The sequence below is a fragment of the Ranitomeya variabilis genome, chromosome 3, assembly GCF_051348905.1.
Source record: "Ranitomeya variabilis isolate aRanVar5 chromosome 3, aRanVar5.hap1, whole genome shotgun sequence".
In the NCBI taxonomy this organism is placed as follows: Eukaryota; Metazoa; Chordata; class Amphibia; order Anura; family Dendrobatidae; genus Ranitomeya; species Ranitomeya variabilis.
In genome coordinates this window covers 283,589,498-283,614,262 of record NC_135234.1, presented here as the reverse complement: position 1 = coordinate 283,614,262, position 24,765 = coordinate 283,589,498, and positions in this window count along the sequence as shown.

Genomic DNA, 24,765 nt, shown 5'->3' with positions numbered 1-24,765 from the left:
TCCGGTAAAGTATTCAGGCAGAGGAATCTTAGGTTCAGACATTGGAGCACGTATAACAAAATCTTGTAGGTTCTGTACTTTTGTCGCAAGGTTATTCAAACCTGCAACTAAACTCTGTGGATCCATATTCAAATGGGTGTAACCCAAGCATTCAGAGGTTAAGAGGAGAGGAGAAAAAAAAAAAGGCTGAAGACTGCAGTTTAAGCAAGGAATACAAATGATCAAACTAAGGTGCACTTTCAAACACCAAAAAAAAAAAAAAAAACCCTTTTCTCCTCCTTCCTGCTTTAGTGCATATTTTAACACATAGATTTTTTACAGGCCGGCCAAACTGTTATGGTTACCCCAATGACCAGGGGAAAAAAAATACAAAACGGACTAGCTCTCGGGTGATGGAAACTAAGGTCGACCGTGACCTGAACCTGACCCAACACTTACAGTAGCCGGGGGATGTACCTACGATGCCCTAGACACCACGCGCCAGCCGGAGATCTAACTACCCCTATAAGAGGAATATACAGGCCTGCCTTACCTCCAGTGAGGAACCCCAAAAGATGATAGTAGGCCCCCACAGATATTGACGGTGAGTTCAGAGGAAATGACATACGTAGGATGAACAGCAGATTTAGCACAGTGAGGTCCGCTTACTAGATAGCAGAAGGACAGGAAAGTGTTACTTCACGGTCGACCTAAAAATCACTATTCAAAAACACCATCCAGAAATTACTTTAAACTCCAGTGACAACTCATGCCACTGGAGTAGTAATTTTCTGTCCACAAGAGCTTCCAGCACTGAAGAGTCACATTGCAGATAGCTGGACAAAAATAGCAAAAACAAGAAACAAAATTCAACTTAGCTGAACTGGAACTTGAGGCAGGTGAATGCAACAGAATGCTACTAGCACATTGTTGGCCGGCATATGACTAACAGCCAAGCAGCCTTAAATAGGAAACTCCCCTAGAGGGTGGCGACAGGTAATCAGAGATGGAGGAAGGCACATAAGAGGCACTACCATAACAGACCACCGGGGGAGCCCACAAACCGAATTCACAACATGATAGACAGCTTGAATACATGTGGGGATTCCCTAGCAACCAGGCAACCCCCACATGTACTCAGGCTGGCTAGCAGCTGTAAATCATGCAGATGCATCATTGAAAACTAAATCTCCGAGCAGTTACAAATACTCAGAGACCACCCGAGCGTGCTGGGGAAAACCTGAACAACGAGTACACTCGCTCATCACTAGTAAAAATGTCTTTGCAATGGCAAGACATTACACAGGGGTTTCAGGAGTACAACAGGTTTGGAAGTTTCAAAAAGAGTTAATTTAACTAGTAAAGGAGGTGATTACAAAAGACTCCTGCTAGGGCTATATTCACACATCAGTATTTTTGATCAGTATTTCATTAGTATTTCTTTGCCTAAACGAGGAGTGTCTCCAAAACACAGAACAGATGTCAGTCTTTGGGCTCATACTCATTTGCAAGAAAAATGGATGAGTGCAATCCGATAAAAAATCGGATTGCACTCTGGCCAATGTTACTCAATGGGTTACATCCCATCTGCAATTTTTTTCTCAGCTGAAATCAGACTGAGAAAAAAATCACAGCATGCTGCGATTTGCTGAGTACCTCGGACGAGACTTGCCAATGCAAGTCAATGGATGCGAGATAAAAACACACAGCACTCTCACCATGTGAGTGCTGTCCATTTTTTACACACCGATGTCCTTTGAAAATCTGGTAATTCATGTGCGGTATACGGTAAAATCACACTGAGAGGTTAGACTAGAATAGATAGAATAGAAATATACACATAGAATACATATACAAGTATATATATATATATATATATATATATATATATATATACTGTACATGTTAGTAACATACACATATACCGTATATGTATTTATATTGCACAGAATGATAGAAGAAAAGTTGGTAATTCATCTGCCGGCTTCTGTAAAATCACTGCAGGAGCTGACAGGATAGAAGAGATGGATTACATACAGTAAAGACAAATAAAATATATAGATGTCATGCCGCTGCAATGCAGGTAATTGCAAGCTCCACTAGGTGGCAATAGAGTGGAGGAAGGACTGAACACAGCAAGACCAGACCCGCAAGGCAGCGGCGATGCCACCACTAGGTGGCAGCAGAATTGTCAAAACAAGCCAGTTCGATATATGACTGTAGCGCAGTACAAAAGAAATAAGTAAACACAGAGTCAATAACAAGCCAAATGGGTCAGTAACAGTCAGGAGCAGATATTCTAAAGACCAGAGACAAAATAACAGGTCAGAGTCCAAGCCAAGTCAAAACCAGTGAATCAAAAATAAATATAAAGACACAGGTTCAGTAAGCAAGCAGCAGGACAAATCAGGGCAAACGTAGTCAGCTACACAGGCCGTAGGCAGAAACTATGACTGACATGGTCTGCAGGACACAGCAGAGATAAATAACAAACCTGAGACCAGACTGAGGCTGAGAAACTTGATCCCTGGCATGACCAGACTGGAAAAAGGGGAAGACTGGACTCAAAACCTGGCCTGGATCATGACAGTACCCTCCTCTCAAGGAAGGGGGTCACTGGACCTCCTGGTTTCCCAGGATAACGTGAATGAAATGCCCAAACCAATTGATCCGCATGGACAGATCGCGCCAGGAGCCACGATCGCTCCTCAGGACCGTAACCCTTCCAGTGAACCAAGTACTCAACTGAACGGCGGACCATGCGAGAATCCAGAATCCGCTCCACTTCATACTCAGTCTGACCATTCCCAGTGACAGGTGGCAGAAGGGATGGAGCTTCAACAGAGGGAGACGCAAATGGCTTCAGGAGGGACTTATGGATCACATTGAGGATCCGAAGTGATGGAGGAAGGCGTAAGCAAAAGGCAACTTATTTGACAACCTCAATGATTTCATAATGACCAATAAACATGGGATCCAGCTTAACAGAAGGAACCTTCAACCATATATTTTCAGTAGACAACCACACCTTATCCCTTACTAAAAATACCGAGCCTGAAGACCGTCGCTTGTCAGCAAAATGTTTACACTTGCCCTGAGCCTCCCCAATGTTCCTCTGGACCTCCTCCAAACCTCCTGCAACCACTGAATAGCCGAATCAGCCCCAGGACACCCAGAATCCAGTCAAGAGAATTCACCAAAATGGGAGTGAAAACCATAGTTACTAAAGAACGGAGAGGTGCCTGTGGACTGATTGATCCGATTGTTAAATGCAAATTCTGCCACTGGCACCGAAGAGCACCAATCATCCTGCTGGGACCTGGCAAGACACAGCAAAATTTGTTCAAGAGACTGATTGGTCATCTCCATCTAACCGTTGGTTTCAGGATGACAGGCCGAGGAGAAGGCCAAACTAATACATAACCTTTTACAAAAAGCCCTTCAGAATTTGGACACAAATTGTACCCCTCTATCAGAAACAACACTTGAAGGCACACCATGCAACTGCACCACATTTTTAACAAACAACTTCGATAGTGTTTCAGCATTAGACAGGCTTGCCAAAGGTTCAAAATTAACCTGTTTACTGAATCTGTCCACCAATACCCAGACCACAGTTTTGCTATTGGAAGGAGTGTGAACAGTGGTAAAGTCCATGGACAAATGAGTCGAAGGTCTATCTGTAATTGGCAATTGCACCAATTCCCTGGCTGGCCGGTTATGGGAGCTCTTAGCACGGACACTAGTATCACAAGCAGACACAAACACGACAACATCAGAGGCCATAGAGGACCACCAAAGCAGCCTAGCAATAGCTCTTCTAGTGGCTGAGATTCCAGGATGTCCACTAAGAGCAGAATCGTGGAACTCCTGGAGCAGCATCAACCGGTACTGAACAGTGATGAAAAGCTTGTTATCAGGCAATGACGGAGGAGCAAGAGACTGAGCCTCACTAATCTCCCACTCCAGTTCTGAGGACACTGCTGTCATGACCACCCCATGCTGGAGAATGGAAGAAGGAGGTTCAGAAGGTGATATCGGATCCAAGCTACGAGACAAGGCATTGGCCTTGACATTTTTGGAACCAAGTCGAAAGGTGAAGAGAAAATTAAAGTGTGAAAAAAAGCGACCACCTCGCCTGTCTGGGAGTTAAACATTTGGCAGACTCAATATAGGACATGTTCTTGGGGTCCATAATCACCGTGATCTGATGAACCACCCCCTCCAAAAAGTGCCTCCATTCTTCAAAAGCCAACTTTATAGCCAACAACTCCCGATTCCCGACATTGTAATTTCTCTCAGCGGGAGAAAATCTCTTACAGAAAAAGGCACAGGGTCTCAGGTTAGTCAAATTGGTTGGTCCTTGGGACAACACCGCCCCACCCCCACCTCCAGTGCATCCACCTCAACAATAAATGGTTCAGACGGATCATTCTGGATCAAAACAGGAGCAGACAAAAAGCATTCCTTTAATGAAGAAAACGCCACCACTGCTGGAGCTGATCAGTTTTTGACACCAGCCCCCTTACGAGTAAGATCTGCGAGGGGCTTGACCACCTGTTAAAACCCCTTAATGAATTTCCTGTAGTAATTGGAAAACCCAAAACAACCCTGAAGACCCTTTAGGTCTCTGGGTTGCACCCGATCCACAATGGCCCGTACCTTCCTAGCGTCAATACGAAACCTCTTAGTAGACAGGATGAACCCCAAAAAAGACAGCTCTTGGATGGAAAATGAACATTTTTCAGGTTTAGCAAAAAGAGAGTTCTCCCGTAACCTCTGGAGAACTGCACAAAAATGACCCAGGTGATCTTGTTCGTCAGATGAGAATACCAGGATATCATCTAAGTAAACCACCATAAAGTGCCCAATGAAATCAGAAAATATATGGTTAATAAAATTCTGAAAGATGGCTGGCACGCTAGTAAGACCAAAAGGGCATAACCAAATTCTCAAACAAACCCTCAGAGGTGAGAAATGCCGTTTTCCACTCATCCCCTTCCCAAATACGGATAAGATTATATGCTCCCCTGAGGTCCAATTTAGAAAACAACTTGGTTCCAGATAATTGGTTATACAAATCAGCGGGATGAGCGGGAGGGGATAAGTATTTCTCATTGTGATCTTTTTTAATTCCCGAAAAACGAGGCACGGGCGTAAACCACCATCTTTCTTTTTAACAAAAAGAATCCAGCCACCACTGGAGAGACAGAGGGATGGATGTGACCCTTACGTAAGCTTTCAGAGATACACTACCGTTCATAAGTTTAGGATCACCCAGACAATTTTGTGTTTTCCATGAAAACTCATACTTTTATTAATCAAATGAGTTGCCAAATGAATTGAAAATCTAGTCCAGACTTGACAAGGTTGGAAAAAAAATGTTTTTTATTTGAAATTATAATTTTCTCCTTCAAACTTTGCTTTCATCAAAGAATGCTCCCTTTGCAGCAATTACAGCATTGCAGACCTATGGTATTCTAGCAGTTAATTTGTTGAGGTAATCTGGAGAAATTTCACCCCATGCACCCAGAAGACCCTCCCACAAGTTGGCTTGGCTTGATGGGCACTTTTTGTGTACCATACGGTCTAGCTGCTCTCACAACAGCTCAATGGGGTTGAGATCTGGTGACTGCGCTGGCCACTCCATTACAGATAGAATACCAGCTGCCTGCTTCTTCCCTAAATACCGTATATACTCGAGTATAAGCCGACCCGAGTATAAGCCGAGACCCCTAATTTTGCCACAAAAAAACTGGGAAAACTTAATGACTCGAGTATAAGCCTAAAGTGGAAAATGCAGCAGCTACCAGTAAATGTCAAAAATAAAAATAGACACCAATAAAAGTAAAATTAATTGAGACATCGGTAGGTTGTGTTTTTGAATATCCATATTGAATCAGGAGCCCCATATAATGCTCCATACAGTTCATGATGGGCCCCATACAATGCTCCATACAAAATATGCCCCATATAATGCTCCATACAGTTTTTCATGACTTCTTCCTTTCTAACTCTCTTAATCTCCTGGCTCTTACTGAAACCTGGATCCAGCAGTCAGACACCACCGCTGCTGCTGCTCTCTCATTTGGTGGACTACACTTTTCTCATACCCCAAGATCAGACAACAGAGCAGGTGGAGGCGTTGGTCTGCTCCTTTCACCCAAATGTACCTTCCAAGTTATCCCCCAAGTACCCTCACTTGTATTCCCTTCCTTTGAGGTCCATGCTGTCAGATTCTACGTCCCCTTCTCCATGCGAGTGGCGGTGGTGTATCGTCCTCCCGGCCCCTCTCACCAGTTCCTGGATCATTTTGCCACCTGGCTTCCACACTTTCTCTCTTATGACACCCCCACCCTCATCATGGGTGATTTCAATATCCCAATTGCTTCTCCCCTCTCCCCATCTGCTTCTCACCTTTTATCTCTAACCTCCTCTTTCGGCCTCTCGCAGCATACTAACTCTCCAACACATGATGATGGAAACTCCCTTGATTTGGTCTTCTCCCGGCTTTGCTCACTGGATGATTTCACAAACTCCCCTCTCCCACTCTCTGACCACAACCTTCTTTCATTCTCTATCAAGAACTGCCATCCCGCTCAGGTCATCCCCACTTTCCACACTTATAGAAACATACAGGCCATTAACACCCAGAAACTTATGAAGAACTTGCAGTCTTCATTGGCCCCAATCTCCTCCATCTCTTGTCCTGATTCTGCTCTGAAGCATTACAATGAAACCCTGCAAAGTGCCCTGGAAGAAGCTGCACCTCCTATACATAGAACAACTCGGCACAGACGGCGACAACCGTGGCACACGCTGCAAACACGTTTCCTGCAGCGGTGCTCCAGGTGCGCCGAACGTCTGTGGAGAAAATCTAATCTGCCCAAAGATTTCATCCATTATAAGTTCATGTTAAAAACATACAACTCTGCCCTTCACCTCTCCAAACAAACCTATTTCAACACCCTCATCACCTCGCTGTCCAATAACCCTAAACGTCTCTTTGACACTTTCCGGTCCCTACTCAACCCAAGAGAGCAGGCCCCAACCACAGATCTCCACGCTGACGATCTGGCCAATTACTTCAAAGAAAAAATTGACCACATTCGACAGGAAATCATTTCCCAATCTCTTCATACCAAGCACTGTCCTCCCTCCCCCACTGCATCTAGTTCACTCTCTGACTTTGAACCAGTTACAGAAGAAGAAGTAAGCAGGCTCCTTGCATCTTCTCGCCCGACCACTTGCACCAGCGACCCCATTCCGTCGCATCTCCTCCAGTCCCTTTCCCCGGCTGTCACCTCTCACATAACAAAAATATTCAACCTTTCCCTCACTTCCGGTATTTTTCCCTCCTCATTTAAGCATGCCATCATACATCCACTACTTAAAAAGCCCTCCCTCGATCAAAATTGTGCCGCTAATTATAGACCTGTCTCTAATCTTCCCTTCATCTCTAAACTCCTGGAACGCCTGGTCCACTCCCGTCTTACCCGCTATCTCTCAGATAATTCTCTTCTCGACCCTCTTCAATCTGGTTTCCGCTCTTTACACTCTACTGAAACTGCCCTCACTAAAGTCTCTAATGACCTACTAACAGCTAAATCTAATGGTCACTATTCCATGCTAATTCTCTTGGATCTCTCCGCAGCATTCGACACTGTGGATCATCAGCTCCTCCTCACTATGCTCCGCTCCATCGGCCTCAAGGACACCGTTCTCTCTTGGTTCTCCTCCTATCTCTCTGGCCGATCCTTCACTGTTTGTTTTGCCGGTTCCTCCTCCTCTCACCTTCCCCTTACTGTTGGGGTTCCTCAAGGATCAGTCCTAGGCCCCCTCCTCTTCTCTTTGTATACTGCCCCTATTGGACAAACAATCAGTAGATTTGGTTTCCAGTACCATCTCTATGCTGACGACACCCAATTATATACCTCTTCTCCTGTTATCACGCCGACCTTTTTAGAAAACACCAGTGATTGTCTTACCGCTGTCTCTAACATCATGTCCTCCCTCTATCTGAAACTGAACCTGTCAAAAACTGAACTCCTCGTGTTCTCTCCCTCTACAAACCTACCTTTGCCCGACATTGCCATCTCTGTGTGCGGTTCCACCATTACTCCAAAGCAACATGCCCGCTGCCTTGGAGTCATCCTTGATTCCGAGCTTTCATTCACCCCCCACATCCGATCACTGGCTCGCTCTTCTTATCTGCATCTCAAAAACATTTCCAGAATTCGCCCTTTTCTTACTTTCGACTCTGCAAAAACTCTTACTGTCTCACTTATTCATTCTCGTCTGGACTATTGTAACTCTCTACTAATTGGCCTACCTTTTACCAGACTCTCCCCGCTCCAATCTGTCCTGAATGCTGCTGCCAGGATCATATTCCTCGCCAACCGTTACACCGATGCCTCTACCTTGTGCCAGTCATTACACTGGCTACCCATCCAATCCAGAATCCAGTACAAAACTACTACCCTCATCCACAAAGCACTCCATGGCTCAGCACCACCCTACATCTCCTCTCTGGTCTCAGTCTACCAACCTACCCGTGCCCTCCGCTCTGCTAATGACCTCAGGTTAGCATCCTCAATAATCAGAACCTCCCACTCCCGTCTCCAAGACTTTACACGTGCGGCGCCGATTCTTTGGAATGCACTACCTAGGTTAATACGATTAATCCCCAATCCCCACAGTTTTAAGCGTGCACTAAAAACTCATTTGTTCAGATTGGCCTACCGCCTCAACGCATTAACCTAATTATCCCTGTGTGGCCTATTAATAAAAAACAACAACATAATCATGTTCCTCCATCATGTTCTCATACACTTTATGCAGTTAATAGCCTCTGTGTCTGTACTGTTACATACTTAGGCAGTTAACTGGTTCATGCAGCTTTACATGAACACCCGAGCCTTACACTATGGCTGGTCCAAATAACTAAAGCAATTGTTACCATCCACCTCTTGTGTCTCCCCTTTTCCTCATAGATTGTAAGCTTGCGAACAGCAGGGCCCTCATTCCTCCTGGTATCTGTTTTGAACTGTGATTTCTGTTATGCTGTAATGTCTGTTGTCTGTATAAGTCCCCTCTATAAGTTGTAAAGCGCTGCGGAATATGTTGGCGCTATATAAATAAAATTATTATTATTTATTATTATTATGATGGGCCCCATAAGATGCTCCATATTAAAATATGCCCCATATAATGCTGCACAAATGTTAATCATGACCCCATAAGATGCTCCATAGAGACATTTGCCCCGTACAATGCTGCACAAATGCTGATTATTGCCCCATAAGATGCTCCATAGACACATTTGCCCCATATAATGCTGCACAAATGCTGATTATGGCCCCATAAGATGTTCCATGGACACATTTGCCCCATATAATGCTGCACAAATGCTGATTATAGCCCCATAAGATGCTCCATAGACACATTTGCCCCATATAATGCTGCACAAATGCTGAGTATGGCCCCATAAGATGCTCCCTAGAGATATTTGCCCCATACAATGCTGCACAAATGCTGATTATGGCCCCATAAGATGCTCCATAGACACATTTGCCCCGTATAATGCTGCACAAATGCTGATTATGGCCCCATAAGATGCTCCATAGAGATATTTGCCCCATATAATGCTGCACATGGCCCCATAAGATGCTCCATAGAGATATTTGCCCCATATAATGCTGCACATGGCCCCATAAAATGCTCCATAGAGATATTTGCCCCCATATAATGCTGCACATGGCCCCATAAGATGCTCCATAGAGCTATTTGCCCCATATAATGCTGCACATGGACCCATAAGATGCTCCATAGAGATATTTGCCCCATATAATGCTGCACATGGCCCCATAAGATGCTCCATAGAGATATTTGCCCCATATGCTGTTGCTGCGATTTAAAAAAAAAAAAAAGACATACTCACCTCAGGCCCCGGCACTTGCTATATTCACCGTTCCTCCGTTCCACTGCAGAGCGCTGCTGTGTCTTTCCTGTCCTCTGCACTGATGCTCAGGCAGAGGGCGGTGCACACTAATCGTGTCATCGCGCCCTCTGACCTGAGCATCACTGCAGAGGATGTGGAGCGCCCCCACTGCCGCAGGGCCGAGGGGTACCCGGTACCGGGCCTCTGAGTCTCTGCTCTGGGGTTGTCACGGTGGCTAGGCCCGATCCGTGACCCTGCCGAGGGGCGCACAGTGAATGATGTGACGGATGTGGATGGTGCGGTGCAGTAAATAACGAGGACACCAAGTTGCAGTCTCTTTACCTCTTTACTGAAGGTTTTAGAGACCTCAGTCCAGAGCGCTGTCCACCGGGCTGTCAGAGACCGGCCGGTCCAAAGGCATATCAGGAGTTCTCTTTACAGGTGGGAATCAGTGTCTACCTTCTAGCGCTGGGTGTTGTAGTCCTTCCCTGCTGAGCTCCCGGGATAGTCCTCACAACTGAATCTGTCTGTCTCTGATGTTCGTTCTCTCCGTCCCCCAGGTGATATGGTAGGACGCACCCGTATGGCGGGGTAGGCCTGGAGTTCTTCCGGGACCCTAGAGTCGCCCCTCTCCCACAGCTGCCTCCGTTGTCTGCTTAGGTGATTTGTGAGACAGCCAACCTATAATTGGCTGCCTTGCCGTGGTTTGCAGTAGTACTTAAAGTCTCTTACTTGCTCGGCATTCCGGCCACCGACTGTTTGCGCCTCAGAAGGATGTTGCCTCGGTCTAACAGCACGACTCCTTCTGGTCCTAATTCCTCTTTACTGTATTCCCGTTGTGCACTGATTAGTTCTGCTCTGAGGAGTCTGCCAGGATCCCATCCCTGACAGGTCCTCTCACTAGCTCTTCCCAGCTACTTCTCCCTGTCTTCCTGTCCAACCCCCAGTTTTACCAGAGTGTGAGGAGTGGCCTACTAGATAGGACCACCCCCCCTGGTGGCCGGAGTGTGAAGTGTAGTGAGGTGTTACCTGATCAGAGAAACTCCTTTAGTGCAATCAGACGTACCATAGCTCCCCATAGTGGCGGAGCCACAGTACTGCAACGACCAGGACTCTGGGGCGCTGCACTCCCCCCCGGTTAAATCCAGTACTCCGGGACTGGGAAAACAAGAACAACAATACATGTTAGCAGGAAACACACAAAATTTTGAAATAGCCTAAACAATTAAACATAACAGCGCTTCCCTTTATGGGAGGTGAGAACTCTTGAACGTTGCGAAATTTAGGTCATGCACAGTTTATGACTCCCAGTTCAGTGGTTGAAACAGCTGGGACCCCGGGTAAACAAAGGGGCCCCCTTGTGAAAGTTTTTGAGCAATTCACTGTCCATTACTCTATTGTCCATTTTAAAACCTGTAACAAAAGATATGCACACAAACATTTTTAATTAAATAGCAGCCCTTATTAATACCTCCAAGTTTTGTAGCGGAGGGGAGTTTGGTTCTGAGTGCTGCGTGTGGACCTTCGCAGCGCAGGGGTTGCTATTGGCCTAACAGGGCCCGCTATGCTTGCTACCGCTGGTGTAGTGCACTGTCTTCTAGCTACACTTCTAGTGAGTCTGGGTAGCACTGGCAGGTTGGGGCTCTCAGAGCTGCTGCTATCAACAGTGGGTACAGCAGGTTCACCGATAGCAGAGGGAGGATTTGCCGGTTCAACGGTTGGCATGGCATCTTCAGGTAGGGCTTGTTGAGGTTGCGGGACTGGATGATCCGGTACCACCATTGTTTCTGGTGGGTCCGGCTGTTGAAACATTAGAACAGGTACCACGATGGCTTGATTTATCTGAGTCCAGGACTGGGGAAAGTCACCAAGGACGGTATGGATCATCTTCTCCTTTTCCACTGGCGGGGAGATTTCTGGGGCCATGTCCCTCTCTCTCAACTTATCGGGGCAGACCTTAAGGTGATCCCTGGATACCGCTGTCGAAGTCTCCCCTCTGTCCTTGCTGATGAGACAGACCTTCGTGTTATCGAAGTCTGATGGCAGGATGGTATACGGTTCCGCTTCCCATTGGTCATCGAGCTTGTGTAATCTCCTCTTTCGTTTAAGTACTTGTTCACCAGGGGACAGGGGATTCGCAGGAGCGTGTTGGTTGTAGTCCCTTTCTTGTTTTTGCCTAGCCTGGGTGAGACTTCTTTCTACACACTCCTGTACCTCGCGGTACCTTCGCTGCCTTTCTGCATCCCAATTGGCATCCAGCGAGGTATCTTCGGGTACTAGGACCCCCATGTCCAAATCAACGGGTAACCGACTAGATCTTCCTCGCATCAGGTACGCTCCAGTACAGTTGGTGGAACTTACTGGGATGTGATTGTACATATCCACCAAGTCAGGCAACTTTATTGGCCACAGGTTCCGTTCCTCCACAGGCAAGGTCTTCAATAAATCGATTACCACTTGGTTCATCTTCTCACACATCCCGTTGGTTTGAGGATGGTACGGTGTGGTTCTGATCTTCTTACACCCGTACAGTTGACAGAATTCTTGGAACACTTCCGCTTCGAATGCAGGTCCCTGATCAGTCAGTACCTTCTCTGGGTAGCCATGGGGCCTACAAAAGTGCTGCTGGAAGGCCCTGGCGGCAGTCCTGGCCGTTAGATCCTTGACAGGTACAACCACCAAAAACCTGGAGTAGTGGTCCACGATGGTAAGGGCGTAGATATAGCCCGACCGGCTAGGTGTCAGCTTCACATGATCCAGCGCGACCAGTTCGAGCGGCCATTTGGTGATGATAGGCCGCAGGGGAGCCCGTTGACTGTCACGGTCCTTCCTGCGCAGACTACATGGACCACACTCCCGACACCACTTCTCAATGGTTCTCTTCATGCCAATCCAATAGAACCTCCCTCGGAGGAGCCTTTCCAGCTTCCTCCATCCGAAGTGTCCGGCTCCATCATGGTAGGCTCGCAGAACCATGGGCGCATCTCGCCTTGGCACCACTATCTGCCACACCAATTCATGAGTACGTGGGTCGATGCTCCTCCTGCACAACTTGCCATCATGGATAAACAGTTTGCTTCTCCCCTTCCACAGCTGTTGGGTCTCTTGTGGGTCATCTGGGCCAGTGTGCGACCCTGCCTGCGTCAAGAGCTCTTTCACCCGACGGACCGCGGGGTCACCATCCTGGGTTTCCGCCCACCCGTGATGGGGCAGGGGATTCAGCGTGTCATCCGGTTGGTTCTTGTGCCTGTTCTTCACATGATGAGAGCTCTGATTGGCTTTGGGGCGATGGAATGCAGGCAGCTCCACCTCTTCAAATGCCTCCGGGTCTTCTCCCGCTTCTGGCAAATTGGGCATTCGGGACAAGGCATCGGCATTGGCATTCTCGTGTCCTGCCCGGTACTTGATGGTGTAATCATAGTTGGACAGCCGGGCCATCCATCGCTGTTCCAAAGCCCCGAGTTTGGCAGTATCCAGATGCGTTAGCGGATTGTTGTCCGTGAAGATGGTGAATTTCGTGGAGGCCAGGTAGTGTTTGAACCTCTCTGTCACTGCCCAGACAATGGCAAGGAATTCCAGCTTAAAGGAACTGTAGTTGTCAGGGTTCCTTTCCGTGGGACGGAGTTTCCTGCTGGCGTAAGCGATCACCCTTTCTTTGCCTTTCTGGACCTGAGACAGCACGGCTCCTAATCCCACATTGCTGGCATCTGTGTACAGCACAAACGGTTGGTCGTATTCGGGGTAAGCCAGTACCTCTTCTCCCGTCAGTGCCGACTTCAAACAGGTGAAGGATTCCTCCAGCTCTTTGTTCCAATCAAAGGGGGTGTTCCTCCCCTTGGTCTTCTTTGGTTGGCCCACCAACAGGTTTTGCAAGGGTGCGGCCTTCTTGGTGAAGTCCTTAATGAACCTTCGGTAATAGCCTACCAGCCCGAGGAACTGCCGGACTTCGTGGAGGTCACTGGGCTTTGGCCAGTCCTTGATCACTGTGACCTTGTCGGGGTCTGGGGCCACTCCTTCAGCGCTCACCACATGGCCCAGGTACTGCACTTTAGGTTTCTGCAGATGACACTTGGACGGTTTCACCTTTAAGCCGAAGTTGGACAGGGCTTCAAACACCTCGGCCAGGTGCTTCAGATGGTCTTCGTAGGTCTTAGAGAAGACAATGACATCATCCAAATACAGCAGCACAGTTTCAAAGTTCATGTGTCCTAGGCAGCACTCCATCATCCTCTGGAACGTCCTGGGAGCATTGCACAATCCGAAGGGCATGTAGTTGAACTCGCAGAGACCCATTGGTGTCGTGAAGGCCGTTTTCTCTTTGTCCGCCTCCGCTACAGGAACCTGCCAGTACCCACTGGTGAGATCTAAGGTAGAGAAGTAGTTAGCAGATTTTAAGGCAGCCAGAGACTCCTCTATCCTGGGCAGTGGGTATGCGTCCTTATGTGTAATGCGATTCAACTGCCTGTAATCAACACACATCCTCATGGTACCATCTTTCTTTTTAACAAGGACTAATGGAGCTGCCCAGGGGCTACAGCTGTCTCTCACCACCCCAGCCTCCTTCATTTCCCGCAGCATGTCCTTGGCACACTGGTAATGAGCTGGGGGTACAGGGCGATATCTCTCTTTTATGGATCGGTGATCTCCCGTGGGGATGTGATGTTGGATCCCTTTCACCTGCCCAAAATCTAAGGGGTGTTTGCTGAATACCTGCTCGTACTCGTGTACCACCCTGTAGGCCCCCTGTTTTTGATGGGATGGGGTAGAGTCAGTGCCCACATGCAATTCCCGACACCAGTCTTTCGAGTGCTCAGCAGAACCTTTGTTCTCCGCCACGTTTGACGGGACCAAGGGTTCAGGTGTCTGTATCACACTATTATTGACAGTGAACAATTTGGCGAGCGTGGTATACTTGGTGAGGTGAACCTCTTCCTCCCCACAATTGAGGACACGTACGGGCACTCTCCCCTGGCGGACGTCGACCACCCCCCGGGCTGTCAGAACAGTAAGCCTATTGTCTGAATATACGGGTTCTACCAAGGCCTGGTAGTCCTTACCCCTGAGGCCTATGGCTGCCCGACACCATATTAACATCTCACTCCTGGGGGGTATTGCGATGGGGTTTGAATCACTCACAGTGACACGGCCAATCTCACCACCAGTCAGCTCTACCTGCTGTCTCTGCATCAGAGCTCTGATTTCCTTCTGCAGGGCCCGTTGCTCGCTGTGGCCAGCGGTTTCTGCCACCTGTTGCAACAAAACAATAACTTCTGCAAGACAATTTTCTATAACATTAGTACCAAGAGTCATCATGGGATTACATTCTCGACGATCAATATCAACAATTACAATCCCTTGGGCTTTCAATTCCACCCGCCCCACCTTGATGGTGACCTCCTTATACCCCACTTGTGGCAACGGCTGACCATTACTGGCTATTATGGTGAAATCATCGTCAGGGCCACGAGTAATATCAGCGTCCTCCCAATACCGTTTATAAAGCACGTAAGGTATAGTCGTCACCTGAGAACCGGTGTCCAGCAAAGCGTTCAAGGGGATTCCATCAACCACTACAGGGAGAACTGGTCGTCCTCCAATATACTTGGTTCTCCAATGCTGCGGGCCTGACTGTCCTACTCCTGGGGGTTGGCCCTTTGCCCCAGGGGTTGCTCGTTTAAAGGACAGTACCTTGCAAGGTGGCCCACCTGGTGACATCGGCGGCAGATGGGTCGTCCGTCCTGATGGAAGCGATCGCTGTCCCGGCCTCTGGTCGGTGGGGTCCTCTTCTGTCGCGTCCAGGGGACATCTTCTGGTCCGGAGGCTAGCTGGATCTTTTCTTTGGGGGCCTCCTGTAGGGACTGCACCGTCCGGGCTAGGGCAGCAACGCTCTTGGTTACCTCTTGCATCTGGAGGCGAAGTCCTGCAGGGGAGTCGTCCTCGAAGCTCTGGGCGTCGGCCTCCGCGGCAACTGGGGTATCCGATGCCACCTCCTGGTGGTATGTGAGAGCGGGGCGCCTGGGTGGTATTGCGCGGCTGGGCTGTCGCTCCTGCAATGCCTGGATAGCCTTATCTTTGAATTGCGCAAAAGTCAAGTCTGGATTTTGCATGGCCAAGAAGTGTAATTGGCCCCGCTGGTGACTGCACAGGAGCCCCTCAATGAACCGCTCCTTCAGAAGTTTATCCTCATCTTGCATGCTGCCGGGGTCACTCTGCTTAATGGCCCGCATCGCCTCTTGGAGATTAAGGGCATAGTCCCGTAAGCTATCCTGCGGCCTTTGTTTGCATCCATAGAAAGTCAGTTTAATTTCTGTAGCAGTGCGAGTATCAAAGGTGGCTTTAAGCTTTGCAAAAATCTGTTGTGCAGTTCCCTTATCCTCGGCGGGCCAGGACTTCAATTCTCTCAGAGCCGCCCCAAAGAGTTGGCCGGTTATCATATGAACCTTCTGAGGCTCTGTCAGGGGATAGAACTCGAGCAGGCTGCAGAGCCCTTCTTTAAAGTCAGTGAATGTATGCGACTCCCCAGAGTATCGTGGGAGCCAGGCCGCTCCGGGCAGGTACGGCATGGAGAAGGGCATTATGGCTTTTGTGTTAGCGGCAGTGTCCGACTGGCTGAGGGGGACAGCGGGTTCTGCGGCAACTGGTGGTGGTATTAGGGCCGCGGCTTCACTCGCTGCGGGGACCGGAGCTGCCCCTGCGTCCGCGGCTGCGGCCGCCACCTCCTCTCCTCCCGACTCGGACATGGCTGTCCCTTCCTCCCACTAACCTGCTGGAGGTCGGAGTTCCTCTTCCGGGATTGGCGCCTTACTGCGCTTTCCGTTCCGCGCTTCTTTTGGCTGGTTCCGCCCACGAAGCTAAGGCTCCTCCCTCCGTGCGCGGCAATGGCGAATTTTTGGCGGTAAATGGCAATACACAGTCCAAGCACAATAAATCACAGTTCCAAGGCACACATGACCTGATTCTTCAGGCTTAAGTAGATCCTGTTCGTGACGCCAAGTTGGAGCGCCCCCACTGCAGCAGGGCCGAGGGGTACCCGGTACCGGGCCTCTGAGTCTCTGCTCTGGGGTTGTCACGGTGGCTAGGCCCAATCCGTGACCCTGCCGAGGGGCGCACAGTGAATGATGTGACGGATGTGGATGGTGCGGTGCAGTAAATAACGAGGACACCAAGTTGCAGTCTCTTTACCTCTTTACTGAAGGTTTTAGAGACCTCAGTCCAGAGCGCTGTCCACCGGGCTGTCAGAGACCGGCCGGTCCAAAGGCATATCAGGAGTTCTCTTTACAGGTGGGAATCAGTGTCTACCTTCTAGCGCTGGGTGTTGTAGTCCTTCCCTGCTGAGCTCCCGGGATAGTCCTCACAACTGAATCTGTCTGTCCCTGATGTTCGTTCTCTCCGTCCCCCAGGTGATATGGTAGGACGCACCCGTATGGCGGGGTAGGCCTGGAGTTCTTCCGGGACCCTAGAGTCGCCCCTCTCCCACAGCTGCCTCCGTTGTCTGCTTAGGTGATTTGTGAGACAGCCAACCTATAATTGGCTGCCCTGCCGTGGTTTGCAGTAGTACTTAAAGTCTCTTACTTGCTCGGCGTTCCGGCCACCGACTGTTTGCGCCTCAGAAGAATGTTGCCTCGGTCTAACAGCACGACTCCTTCTGGTCCTAATTCCTCTTTACTGTATTCCCATTGTGCACTGATTAGTTCTGCTCTGAGGAGTCTGCCAGGATCCCATCCCTGACAGGTCCTCTCACTAGCTCTTCCCAGCTACTTCTCCCTGTCTTCCTGTCCAACCCCCAGTTTTACCAGAGTGTGAGGAGTGGCCTACTAGATAGGACCACCCCCCCTGGTGGCCGGAGTGTGAAGTGTAGTGAGGTGTTACCTGATCAGAGAAACTCCTTTAGTGCAATCAGACGTACCATAGCTCCCCATAGTGGCGGAGCCACAGTACTGCAACGACCAGGACTCTGGGGCGCTGCACTTGCAGAAGACGGAGCGGCGCTGACGGTGGAACGAGGAATAGGTGAATATAGTGCACTGCCCCGTCATACTCACCTGCTCCCGGCGCGGTCCCTGGACGTCCCTGATTCTCCGGGCGCCGGCAGCTTCTTCCTGTATTGAGCGGTCACATAGTACCGCTCATTACAGTAATGAATATGCGGCTCCATCCCTATGGGAGTGCAGTGGGATCCATATTCATTACTGTAATGAGTGGTACCATGTGACCGCTCAATACAGGAAGAAGCTGTCAGCACCCGGAGAACCACGGATGTGCAGGGACCGCGCCAGGAGCAGGTGAGTATTATTAGACAGCTGCCGCTCCCCCTCCCCTGCCGACCCCTGGGAATGACTAGAGTGTAAGCCAAGAGGGGCAATTTCAGCCTAAAAAAATGGGCTGAAATTCTCGGGTTATACTCGAGTATATACGGCAGTACTTGCATAATTTGGAGGTGTGCTTTGGGTCATTGTCCTGTTGTAGAATGAAATTGGCTCCTATCAAGTGCTGTCCACAGGGTATGGCATGGAGTTGTAAAAAAGGAGTGATAGCCTTCCTTATTCAAAATCCCTTTTACCTTGTACAAATCTCCCTCTTTACCAGCACCAAAGCAACCCCAGACCATCACATTACATCCACCATGCTTGAGAGATGGTGTCAGGCACTCTTTCAGCATCTTTTCAGTTGTTCTGCATCTCACAAAGGTTCTTCTGTGTGATCCAAACACCTCAAACTTGGATTCGTCTGTCCATAACACGTTTTTAAAATATCCCTCTGTCCAATGTCTGTCTTGTTTTGCCCATATTAATCTTTTCCTTTTATTAGCCAGTCTCAGATATGGCATTTTCTTTGCCGCTCTGCCCTCAAGGCCAGCATCCCGGAGTTGCCTCTTCACTGTAGACGTTGACACTGGCATTTTGCGTGCACTATTTAATGAAGCTGCCAGTTGAGGACCTGTGAGGCGTCGATTTCTCAAACTACAGACTCTAATGTACTTGTCTTGTTGCTCAGTTGTGCAGAGGGGCCTCCCACTTCTCTTTCTACTCTGGTTACAGCTTGTTTGTGCTCTCCTCTGAAGGGAGTAGTACACACCGTTGTAGGAAATCTTCAGTTTCTTGGCAATTTCTTGCATGGAATAGCCTTCATTTCTAAGAAAAAGAATAGTGTGTCGAGTTTCACATGACATTTCTTTTTTTTCTGGCCATTTTGAGAGTTTAATGAAACCAACAAATGAAATGCTCCAGATTCTCAACTAGCTCAAAGGAAGGTCAGGTTTATAGGTTCTCTAATCAGCCAAACTGTTTTCAGCTGTGCTAACATACTTGCACAAGGGTTTTCAAGGGTATTCTAATCATCCATTAGCCTTCTTACACAGTTAGCAAACACAAAGTACCATAAGAACACTGGAGTGATGGTTGTTGGAAGTGGGCCTCTATACACCTATGAAGATATTGCATTACAAACCAGACGTTTACAGTTAAAATAGTCATTTACCACATTAACAATGTATAGAGTGTATTTCTGAATCATTTAATGTTAGCTTCATTGGAAAAAACTGTGCTTTTCTTTAAAAAATAAGGAAATTTCTAAGTGACCCTAAACTTTTGAATGGTAGTGTATACTCTTTCATAGGCCGGAGACACACTGGTGCGAGATACGGCTGAGTCTCGCTGGTTAAAAGCAAGCTGTGGCACCGGCACTCCGGAGCGGAGCGTGCGGCTCCATGTATTGCTATGCAGCTGCACGCTCCGCTCCGGAGTGCAGGTGCCACAGCTTGCTTTTAACCAGCGAGACTCGGCCGTATCTCGCACCAGTGTGTCTCCGGCCATACTGGTACGCTCCAGGCCAGCGGGGTCGTACAGATGGGCCTTCGGCAATTTAGCACCCAGAATCCGATTGATAGCACAATTAAAAGGACAGTATGGTGGTATGACCTCGGCCTCTTTTTCGGGAAAAACGTCCTCAAAATCCTTCAGGTACTCCGGAATAACCTCCAGACTTATGGATGACACCAGTACAAAGGTAAGACAACCTTTAACACAACTAGGACCCCATTTAACAATGTCCTGAGATTCCCAGTCAATCACAGGATTGTGTAACTGTAACCAAGGAAATCCCAATACCAGTCCCGCAGGAAGATTGTCCAGTACAAAACATGAAATAAGTTCCTGGTGCAAGGAACCCATCTTAAAGGGAACCTGCCACCTGAATTTGGCGGGACCAGTTTTGGGTCATATGGGCGGGGTTTTCGGGTGTTTGATTCACTCTTTCCTTACCCGCTGGCTGCATGCTGGCCGCAATATTGGATTGAAGTTCATTCTCTGTCCTCCGGAGTACACGCCTGCACAAGGCAATATTACCTTGCGCTGGCGTGTACTCCGGAGGACAGAGAATGAACTTCAATCTAATATTGCGGCCAGCATGCAGCCAGCGGGTAAGGAAAGGGTGAATCAAACACCCGAAAACCCCGCCCATATGACCCAAAACAGGTCCCGCCAAATTCAGGTGACAAATTCCCTTTAAGGAGGAACTCCTCTGAGACAATTTTAATAACATTCTTAGCCAATGGTGTTTTGTCAATGGCCACAATATGAATATGAGTCTCAAGCCTAACTGTCCCTAACTTGCAATTGGTCACCAAGTCAATAAAGTTCATGGACGACCCGCAGTCAACGAAAACAGAAGTGGGCGTGAAGCAATTCCCACAACAAAGTTCCACTTCCAACAATATTTTATGAAATGAGGAAAAAAAAGTACCTGAGAGTCTGGGTGACTTCCTCGGTAGTCACCCACACGTAGGCGTTTCCCGCCACCTTGCTAGTCGGTGGGCAGAAGGGACAGTTCTTTTTCCAATGTCTTGGATATCCACAGTAGAAACACAATATTCCTTTGCGTCGCCGTCTCCTCTCTTTCTCCCTGAGGTTGATGGCCCCACCTCCATAGGTTCATAAGGTGGCATAACAAGGAGTAGCAGAAAGCAAATGAACCTCTCACTGCACTACACCTCTCTCCCGCAGCCTCCGATCCATACAGATAGCATGAGTCATGGCCCCCTTCAAGGAGCTGGGTGGTGGATGGAGAGGCAGAGCATCCTTCAGGTGATCCAACAGTCTTCTCCTGAACTAACACCTTAGCGCAGAGTCGTTCCAGGACACCTCAGTGGACCATCGTCAGAATTCTGTGTAATACCATTTGGCCAAGAGCTTACCCTGAAAGAGACCCATGATAGTGCCCTCTGCCACTGTGACCTGGTCAGGTGCATAAAAAAAAAGTCCTAAGGCCTCAAAGAACTTATCAACAGACATGCGTTCAGGGGCAGTAGCAGGTAAAGAGAAAGCCCCCAATTGGCGTCCCTCCCGAAGTAAGGAAATAATTATCCTCACCCGCTGACTCTCATTATTAGAGGATGGGGGTCTAAGAAAAAACAGCAACTTAAAATTCTGCCTAAACGTACGGAACTTCTCCTTTTCTACAGAGAAGGTATCTGGGGGCCTGACCATAGGTTCAGGAGAGGGCAGTGAAACATCACCAGTGAGTGCTTACAGACAGATTGGGAAATAGATCCCTGAAGAGATTTAACCTTCTCAGAAAGCTCACTCTGCGGTGAACTCTGGACCATGGGAAAATGCAGTAGCATTTTCCCATGGTCCAGATGTTGCCGCAGTTCAGGATGTGAGGCAGCGCAGCTTCAGTGACGTCATCGCTAGTTACTGAAGCTCCACTCCCAGCAGCTCATTTATTAGTGGTTTTCAGCTGGGACGGTCGCATCTTGGCACCATCCTGGTTCAAAACTGTATATTACCCAGATATGGATTACGGTGTGGGACACAACGATGGACAGGTATGGTATATTATTGGTTTGTTATTTTTATTTTTATTACAGGAGATCAGGGGAGGTGCATGGATTAGGATTAATAATAAAATGGGAAAACTGTGTTGTGTTTTATCTAACTAAAGGACTTTTTCTAGCTATGCCTTATTTAACATGTAACAACTATAGGATTAGTAATGGATAGGTGTCTTATTTACACCTCTCCATTACTAAGCTGTGGGCTTACAATACAAAGGTGACAGCAACCCCACAACTATTACCCCACTTGCCACCGCTACAGGGCAAGTGTAAAGAGCGAGGCTAGGTGCCGGAATCGGCGTATTTTAGAGATGCACCTTTTCTGGGCTGGCTGAGTGCTGATGTTTTTATCTGGGGGGGGGGCAATATCCATGGCCCCATCCTAGGCTATTAATATCAGCCCACAGCTGTCTGCATAGCCTTTGCTGGTTATCAATTATAGAGGGAGCCCATGTCTTTTTTTGGGGTCCCCCATTTTAATAGCCAGTAAAGGCTAAGTATATAGTTGTGAGCTGATATTAATAGCCTGGGAAGCTCCATGGGTATTACCCCCTTCCCAGGCTATAATCATCTGCCCCAGTTGCTGGCTTTCCCTCTGCTGGTTTTGAAAATTATGCAGGAGCCCACACCATTTTTTTCAGAAAAATAATCTTTTAATTAAATACATGTCCAGTAATTTGCACACACACTGTACTACATGCATTTGTCACTGACACCTATATATCTACCTATTCTATTTGTATTTACTGTGTGTAATCCATCTCTTCTATTCTGTCGGCTCCTGCAGTGATTTTACTGAAGCCGGCAGATGAATTACCAGCTTTTTTTTTATTTATCTTTCTGTGAAATATAAATACATATATATATGTGTGTGTGTTACTGACATGGATGTATATATATATACTAGATGGTGGCCCAATTCTAACGCATCGGGTATTCTAGAATATGCATGTCCACGTAGTATATTGCACAGCCCACGTAGTATATTGCCCAGCCACGTAGTATATTGCCCAGCCACGTAGTATATTGCCCAGTGACGTATATTGCCCAGCCACGTAGTATATTGCCCAGTGACGTAGTATATTGCCCAGGCACGTAGTATATTGCCCAGCCACGTAGTATATTGCCCAGTGACGTATATTGCCCAGCCACGTAGTATATTGCCCAGTGACGTAGAATATTGCCCAGGCACGTAGTATATTGCCCAGTGACGTAGTATATTGCCCAGTGATGTATATTGCCCAGCCACGTAGTATATTGCCCAGTGATGTAGTATATTGCCCAGCCACGTAGTATATTGCCCAGTGACGTATATTGCCCAGCCACGTAGTATATTGCCCAGTTACGTAGTATATTGCCCAGTGACGCAGTATACAGCACAGAGCCACATAGTATATTGCACAGCCACGTAGTATATTGGCCAGTCACATAGTATATTGCCCAGCTATGTAGTATATTGCACAGCGACATAGTATACAGCACAGAGCCACGTAGTATATTGCCCAGTCACGTAGTATATTGCCCAGTCACGTAGTATATTGCCCAGTGACGTAGTATATTGCCCAGCCACGTAGTATATTGCCCAGCCACGTAGTATATTGCCCAGTTACATAGTTGTCATGGTTCCCAATGGCAAGGGAACGTAAAGAACACATAAGTAACGAACGAGCTCTCGGGTGATGGAAACTCGAGTTGACCGTGAGCTAAATCTACCACACAACTAACAGTAGCCAGGGAGCATACCTACGGCTTCCTATATGCCACGCGCCAGCCGGAGGACTAACTACGCCTGGTAGAGGAAGAAACAGACCTGGCTTACCTCTAGGGAAATACCCCAAAAGATGATAGCAGCCCCCCACATGTAATAACGGTGAATTAAGAGGAAAAGACATACACAGTATGAAAGTAGATTTAGCAAAGAGAGGTCCACTTACTAGATAGCAGAAGGATACAAAAGAGGACTTCACGGTCAACTGAAAACCCTTTCAAAAACCATCCTGAAATTACTTTAAAACTCCTGTGTCAACTCATGACACAGGAGTGGCAATTTCAGCCCGCAAGAGCTTCCAGCTACAGAGAAATACAAAAACTGCAAACTGGACAAAAGGTACAAAACAAAAGGACAAAGTCCACTTAGCTGATCATCAGACTAGTAACAGGAACATGTGTTATGATTTTCCCAATGGCAGGGAAAACAAAATAACAACGGACTAGCTCTCGGGTGATGGGAACTAAAGTGACCGTGACCTGAACCTGACACAACACTGGAAGTAGCCGGGGAGTGTTTCCTACGATGCCCTAGACACCACGCGCCAGCCGGAGATCTAACTACCCCTATCAGAGGAATATACAGGCCTGCCTTACCTCCAGAGATGAACCCCAAAAGGAGATAGCAGGCCCCCACAGATATTGACGGTGAGTCAAGAGGAAAAGACATACGTAGGATGAACAGCAGATTTAGCACAGTGAGGTCCGCTTACTAGATAGCAGAAGTACAGGAAAGAGTCACTTCACGGTCAACTTCAAAACACTACTCAAAAACACCATCCTGAAATTACTTTAAAACTCCAGTGACAACTCATGCCACTGGAGTGGCAATTTCAGTCCACGAGAGCTTCCAGCTGCAGAGAGTCACATTGCAAATAGCTGGACAAAAATAGCATTAACTAGAAACAAAATTCAACTTAGCTGAACAGGATCTTGAGGCAGGAGAATGCAACAGAATGCTACTGATACATTGTTGGCCGGCATCGGACCAGCAGCCAAGCAGCCTTAAATAGGAAACTCCCCTAATGGGTGTCAACAGGTGATCAATGATAGAAGAAGGCAAATAAGTGGCACTACCATAAAACACCACCGGGGGAGCCCACAAACAGAATTCACAACAGTACCCCCCCCTTAAGGAGGGGGCACCGAACCCTCACCAGAACCACCAGGGCGATCTGGATGAGCACTATGAAATGCACGAACCAAATCAGGAGCATGAACATCAGATGCTGTCACCCAAGAATTA